This window comes from Cryptotermes secundus, unplaced genomic scaffold (genome assembly GCF_002891405.2).
Source record: "Cryptotermes secundus unplaced genomic scaffold, Csec_1.0 scaffold1769, whole genome shotgun sequence".
NCBI lineage: Eukaryota > Metazoa > Arthropoda > Insecta > Blattodea > Kalotermitidae > Cryptotermes > Cryptotermes secundus.
In genome coordinates, this window is record NW_019727434.1 from 74893 (window position 1) to 83133 (window position 8241).

The window sequence follows — 8241 nt, forward strand, 5'->3', positions numbered from 1 at the left end:
CGATAAGGGGAAAAGTGTTGGATTTCTCTCTTATTGAACATAATGACATCAATACCTTTAATCACAAAGGACGGGGGGTGTCGCATAAATTTATAATTATTTTAGGGGATCGCGGTGACACGAAGTTTGGGAACCCCTGGCCTATAGCAAGTAAAGTACGGGATTTGTGTACTGACCACCACGTTGCTTTCTTCGTCTAACTCCATAGGATATTCAGTCTTTAGTCGCAGAGCAATGCCATTTAATCATGAAAATTGCAAGTTGCTTCTCTTCCTTTCGTTAGTAAGGGGTTGTAATAATTTGACAAGAGGTTTGACAAAACTGCATAATGAGGAGCTCCATAACTTGTACTCTTCTCCAAGTATAATTAGAATGATCAAGTCAAGGAGGATGAGGTGGGCAGGGCATATAACACGAATGGGGGAGAAGAGAAATGCATATAGGATATTGGTGGGAAAGCCGTAAGGAAGGAGACAACTGGGAAGACCAAGGCGTAAGTGGGTGGACAATATTAAAATGGATCTTAGAGAGATAGAATGGGATGGTATGGATTGGATTGATCTGGCTCGGGATAAGGACCGCTGAAGGACTCTTGTGAGCACGGTAATGAACCTTCGGGTTCCATAAAATGCTGGGAAATTCTTGAGTAGCTACAGAATTGGCGGCTTCTCAAGAAGGGCCTGCTCCATGAGTGAGTGAATGAGGGGTTGTAATAATTAATTATGGAAGAGACAGGTCACGGACTGAAAGGTCCTGTTTCGATACCCGGCCTGCTCTGAGGCACAGTGTCCTATCCAGTGAAGTCGGTACTCCTGACTCGTTTCCGGGGATGAAAGAGGGCCTAGCGTGAAGACGAATAGGCGGATGTACCCGGTACCGGACAACTGTCTGAGACCCGCTGACGGCTCTGACCTTCGGGATATTCCCAGTTTGCCCTTCTTTACGTAATCCTGTTTATGTGCTGTTGCAATTGGCATGCATTAATCTTCTCTACAGATCCACTTAAGCCTTAATTAGCACTAGTCTTTCTTATTGAGGTAGTGCTACATATTCGTACCAACGCCACAAGCTTCAATTCTTCTCGTCTGCAAGTCTGTACATGGCAAAACAGTACTGCAGCCTTCTGCCTTCTGTGCTGTTGCAATTGGCATGCATTAATCTTCTCTACAGATCCACTTAAGCCTTAATTAGCACTAGTCTTTCTTATTGAGGTAGTGCTACATATTCGTACCAACGCCACAAGCTTCAATTCTTCTCGTCTGCAAGTCTGTACATGGCAAAACAGTACTGCAGCCTTCGAAACGTCAGTAAAATTCAGCCTGGCCCCGGCCATTGCAAATAATATCGAGATATGCAGTGAACACTGAACAGAACTGTAAACGTATGCCAACATTCATGCTCAAGTGTTAATTGCAGTGAGCTCAAACATTTTAAATATTCATTCAGTTGAACCCCAAAATGATTTGTGTTAAGGCAAAAGGTAAATTTGTCCCTGTGCTTAGTACATAGAGATGAGTAGTCAGCTTCACTCCTGGGACGCTGAGTCCAGGGAAAGAATCCCCAGTACCCACTGGATAGGAGGATCTCAGAACCGGTCTGGACAATGTGGAGAAGAGAAAATCTATGGTCCCTACCGGAAATCGAAGCCCGACCGTCCAGCCCGTCGCTATACCGAGTGTATTTGACTTAAATATGTATTATTGTACATGTAACCATATAAATTCAGGTAAGAGTGGGCTTCGTGTAATTGTTATCGAGACTACTACTTCAGCAGTCTCCTCATATGTTGAGAAAACCATTGTTGATAATTCGATAGTCTTTGCTTATGTTTCAAAAACCATTGTTGGTTGGTGAATATACAAGTTAGGCTATGTACGCCCAGGGTAACAACTTTTGTTTAACTGTCTCTGAAACTGTGTGCTTAACCTAAAATGCATATCTCAGTTCTCTCTACACCTTTTGTTAAGAACATTTCTTGCTCTGATAAATATCTGAGTAGTGGGCGAGGCACAAGCATAAATGCATCTTCGTGTAAATTTTCCGTTAGTCCGATTGTAACTACAATTGCATTTGTAGACACATTTGGTTAACTTCCGCAATATCAAATTTCTTTAAAGTCCGTTGGACTCTGCATGTGTACAAACAGAGGACGGACCGACGAACGGATTTTAATGGGCGCTCCGCAGAGTTGCGAAAGCGCCTAAAAATACAACAAAATAAATCTGGCGGCCTATTTATTACCTGAAGAAATAGCATCGGGGTTCTGGGTTGAATTCATCTGCATCAAGAGATGCCTTATAAAAAGGCAGGAATTTGTTGACGATTTCAGGGACTATCAGCTTCTCACGAAGAACTTTGCTCCACGAGCTTGTTGAGTTAGTTATCTCTCTGCCAGTCAGTCTCTCTCTCTCTCTATATATATATATATATAGAGAGAGAGAGAGAGAGAGAGAGCGGGAAAATACATCAACGGTCGTGGCGAGCACATCAAACGGAATTCAACGTGGAGCGTGTTCCGGCGACAATTCGAGACCGTAGCAGAACACAACCAATGGACTGACAAGGAAAAATCTACATACCTCATCACCGCTCTGAAGGGTCGGGCGGCAGAAGTGCTACCCGGCATTCCGACAAATACAACTTATGAGGAAACGCTTCAGGCACTAGAGGACCGTTTCGGGGACCAACACTTTGCAGCTGCTCACCACTTCCAGTTAAATGCAGAAACGTGGAGAATCCCTGCAATACTTTGCCACGGCCATTGAACTGCTTGCCCTTCGTGCCTACCCCAATCTGCCACATAGGAAGAGAGGCAGGAATAGCCTTCGTATACGGAATACGAGATGCCGATATAAAGATTCAGCTGCTGCTGGGAGGGGAGAAGACAGTAAACGAGGCCCTCCGACAAGCACTAGAGCTGCAGGCGGTACTGGTAGCAGCTAGCCCTCACGAAGATAGCGCCAAGACATACCGGAAGTACCGATCGTCCCCCACCCAACGAAGAGACGCAGGTTTCAATGCAGTCAAGAAGGACCGCCAGCCGAACAGGGCGGCAGAAGAATTGGACCAGAAACCATTCTACAAGAGGAACCCAGAAAGGATGGACTCCCAGATGGAAACAATTGGTGCGCCAGGAAGGCACCAAGGAAACCAAGAATCGAGACTTCGAGGACCAGCTACGGCTTGGAAGCAAGTGGCAATTCAACAAGACCCTCAGGAGGGCAAAGGGATTGGAAATCGCAAAGCGAATTTTCACATCTGTCCCATTGCAGAGAAGTAAAATCTGGACACTGTGGAGGGGTCGACCCCCTCCGAAACGAAAAAAGGGAAACGGCCCATATGGGAGGAACCGGTAATAGAAGTACCGGCCTCCCCAGAGAGTACGAAAGCGGGACGAATGAAAGCGAAGAATGAATGTGAGACAAGGCGACCGACAAATTCTCGGCTACGGGAGTGCTCGGGGCGAGCACCACTGAAGAGAGGGGCGTCATCCATAGCGCAACACGTCACAATATACCGTATTACTTCGAATATAAGAAACCCTCCAGTTTAAGATACATCCAATTTTTGAATGTGGGTTATAGGGGAGAAATTAGAAAGGTGCATAATTCTCGAATTCAAAGCGCGCCTCAATTTTTCACCAAGAAAGAAATTTGTAAAATGTACGTCTTATATTCGAAATAATACGGTATATATGCGGGTGTCTGTATGTAAACTTGATCATTGTCATTGCTCAGTTTCGGGTTATGTCGAGCGTTGCATGACCAATTCCATTAACGTAAATTACATGGCAGGTCAGGAACGAGCGTGTCAGTGTGTCGTGTAATGAGTACCGACAGCATTCTGATGTGGGTATGTGTACTACAGTATACTGCATAGTGGCCGCGCGGTCTAAGGCATGACATTTCTTTGCCCGCTCGAACACTGGAATCGTGGGTTCGAATTCCACTCAAGGCATGAATGTTTGCTTGTATTTATTCTGTGTCTGTGTTACGTAGCGGCCTTGCCACGGGCTGCTCCCCCGTCCAAGGAATCTAGCGACTTTCTAAGATTAAGAAACTGAAGTGAAACGAAGTACTTCACAGGTATCCTATGCACCAAGTGAGAGGAAAAGAAGAAGTAGAAGCTACTACTTAAATGAGTCAGTTTGCGACTGATTATTTGTGAGTGATATTGGCGGGAGATGGCGTTAAACACCGGTTTCGACTTACCATAACATGTAGGAACTACAAAAGAAGTACTGGAGAAAGCAGGGAAGTTAATATAAAAACGGAGAGACTACCAGTTGAATTCTGAACGGGTATTTCGGAACTTTGTGTTGAATTGGGGCTTCTCACAGCGGTGACCATGGGATATAACGCTGCGTATGCCGGTGAAATTCAACTGGTGTTTCGGACTAACATATCACCTCCATCTTCAAGGTTGAAGAATGAACCAAGCAAGAAACCAGCATGAAGTAGACAATTAGAGCTCTTCATAGTGTTTATATGTTATTAGCAGGGCCCGGATTTTGATGACCTGAAAATATTTAAAAAATGACCTATAAAATGACGGAAAAAATCCAGAAAATGACTTAAAATATGACCCAAAAATGTAATATGCAGGGCCCGGATTTTGATGACCTGAAAATATTAAAAAAATGACCTATAAAATGACCGAAAAAATCCAGAAAAATGACCTAAAGGAGAAAAGAAAGAACACTTCGCTTCCATGTTATTCACATCTCAGAAAACATATGAAGAAAAATTCCCTAAAATGGCCAAGAATGACAAGAAATACCCTTAAAAGTCCAAACATTTACCAAAAAATTACCCCCAAAATGAAAAAAATGACCTTAAACCTAAAAATGTCAAAAAATGACAAAAAATTACCTATTAAATTTACATTTCTGTAACCAGCAGCTCACATCCGAGATTTATATATTTAAGAGCATCGCATAGGATACAAGGAAAAAAAGATGACATGTCATCAAAATCCGGGCTCTGGTTATTAGAATGCTAGTTTTCCACTGACAAATACGCACACACAAACATTTCTCTCATTTTCAACAGAAGAGTTTATGGGCAATACGTTTCCGCTTTATAAAGTCGTTTTCCAGGAACGCTACTAGGGCGGAAACGGGGGGTTGGCCTACACATCTCTGTAATATTTAAGCACAGGTGATAACATGAAGTGTATGCTTCAATAAAGATGTTCCAAAAAATCTTAATTGACTAAGCATTCGGTCCTGTGAACTAACAAATCAACACGATTAGCATAGTTTTCCTCAGCTGCTGATAGTTCGTCTCTCGTTCAGTGTCTTTGTTTTTCTTTTCCATTAGCGTGTGAAAATAAATTTGGTGGGTGACTCAACATTATTAAATAATCACCAATCAAATAACCTTTTAATCTAATGCATTTTAAATCAGGAAGTGTTGAGCAGGGGCGTTTCAGCGTCGTTGCAGGCTACGGCCACGTCACTACGTCAGCAGTTTCTGAAGGACAGAATGCAACCATCAATCAGAGAGACATTCAGAATTATCTCGTTGTTTAGGAATGCTTACGCTTCGCCACTGGAAGGCGAACATGGTAACAATCGTGACCAGCAGAAGTATCTAAACAGTGTCGATAACGTATCGACAATCGACTACGAACGTAATCAGACGAAATTATCTCTCATTGGTTCTCAGCATTAGCTGATCGTGACATACGTTTGGATTTTTTTCACTTATTATATCAACATTCGTCTGGGGAGACTGAGGAAAATCACGATAAACTGGTCGATATTCGGACCAATTTCCTTCCGAATGTAAATCTGAGCGCCATCACTACAGCTAGTTTCCGCGGCAGCAAGAATAATTTCGATGTTCACGAGATTCATTGCAGCCCTAAACTTCGTTCTGTGTGACGTTCTCAGTAGATCATTATTGTGCACCACATACTTCCTGAAAGTATGGCAGGTAGTAGAGGCACAGCGATGGGCTGGTTGGACGGGGTTCGATTCACGCAGAGGCAAGACATTTCTCTCTACTCTACAGGGTCCGAACAGGCTCTCGTGCTCGCTCAGAGTCATATGCAATGGGTACCGGGGATAAAGCGACCTTGGCGTGAAGCTAACAATTCACCTCCATGTAGTGCTGAGGTCAAGAATGGTGGATCTCTACCTCAATTCCTCAGAAATCTTCATGATGTGGTGCTTAATTAATTAATGGAGGAGCGTGACAACTTTGCCGTGGACTTCTTAAAGCAGGCAGAAGACAAATGCACGAGGCCATATTTCTGACGTTTCTGTAGAGAACAGAGAATCATAACGTTAAATTTGCCAAAAATTTATTTAAATTTAACACCGAGGTGATTCAGGTAGGACCACTTGGGAGACCTAGACGTAAATGGCAGCCTTAAAGTCAAATGCATCATGAATAAATATAGTGTGAACTTGTGGACTGACTCCATGTGGTTGAGGGTGTGATGTATTGGAGGGTGATGAGCTTTGGATTTCATAATAGATGAAGGATCTCAGTTATCATACGGATTTTTCTCGATCGAAGCACTCTGCTCCGTAGAGTACGTGTACTTGCTTTTGGTCGCAGAGAAGGACGTCACCAGACTGCCCGCTTTCTCACACTTTATAAACATAATGAATGAAGTGGCTACGACCCCCCCCTTTCCTATACATAATTTTTTTTTAAATCTGGGAGAATTATTGGTTCCTAAAGGTGGTCAGGGCTGTCACGGTAGCCAAGCGGTCTAAGGCATATACTGTCTTCGCTCGCTTGGAAACCGGGATCGTGGGTTCGAATCCCACTCAGGGCATGGATGTTTAGTTTGTGTGTGTGCGTTTTTCTGTGTTTGTGTACAGGTAGAGGCCTTGCGATGAGCTGATAACCCGCCCAAGGAGTCCTACCGAAAGTGCAAGATGTAGAAAAAACGAAGTGAACGGGTCGGCCTAGGCCCACTTGGGCTCAAGTGCCAAGGGGGAGGAAAAAAAAGTGGTCAGCCGGTCACGGTAGCCGAGCGGTCTAAGGCATGTACTCTCTTCGCACGCTCGGAAGCCGGAATCATGGGTTCGGATCTTTTTCCTGTGAGATACGAACTGAATTCTTATATATTATTCTTATACATTGCCGGTTACGGTAGCCGAGCGATCTAAGGCATGTCTTCGCTCGCTCGGAAGCCGGGATCGTGGGTTCGAATCCCACAGAAGACATGGATTTTTGGTGTGTATATGTGTTTATGCTTTGTTTGTGTTGTCCTGTGTTTAGGTAGCGGCCTTGCGACGAGGTGATCACCCGTCCAAGGAGTCCTACCGTCTGTGAAATTATGATTAATGAAACATAAATCAGTCCTGTGCTCCAAAGTGGGAGCACGAGGAGGAAAATGGTGATTTGTTTAAATTCGAAACTTAAATGGATTCTGCTATCACACTGACCTTTGTTTCCCGTCATATTTTCTTTTTCCTTTTGCCTGTGCACTAAGTACTGATGGTCATCATCTGCAATGACTAAGCTCAATTCCTCTTCCGGTTTGAGTGTCTGACTTGCTCGTTCCATTAGTGACGAATTCTCCTGTCTGGAGAGTTACGCGTCTTCACATCACTAAAACTGAAGGAATTTAAAAAGCGAATTCTTTTCTCTTCATCATTCAGTAAGGGCCCTAATGGTTTACTATGAACCACTTGCCTGCATGTATTTTTTTATTGCTATTGGGGTGGGACTGCGGCCACTTCTGGCCTATTGTACCAGCCCCAGATGATAGGTGAGGGTGACTGTGGAGCAATTGGTGGAATGAAGATTGGCAGGAGAAACCGAAGTACTCGGAGAAAACCTGCCCCAGCCCCACTTTGTCCACCACAAATCCCACTTGACCAGACCCGGGATCGAAACCGGGCCGCCGCGGTGGAAAGCCAGCGACTAACCGCTTGAGCTATGGTGCGGCCTGCCTGCATATAACTTGGGTTGATATCGCACTAGGATGCCAACGGGAGGCCATGGCGCAGCTGCCAGCATCTCGGCCAAACTCAATGTATTAATTTAGTAGTCATATATGGCACCTGGCATAAAGCCTCGGACCTGGACTGATTCCTTGGATAATTTGGGGATATCACTGCTATCAACTTCATATAAAATTTTGTCCAATATTCTTCTTTCAAGGTTAAGTCCATATATAGATGAAATTATTGGGGATCATCAGTGTGGGTTTCGACGTAACAGATCAACTACAGATCAGATCTTTTGCATTCGTCAGATACTGGAGAAAAAAAAA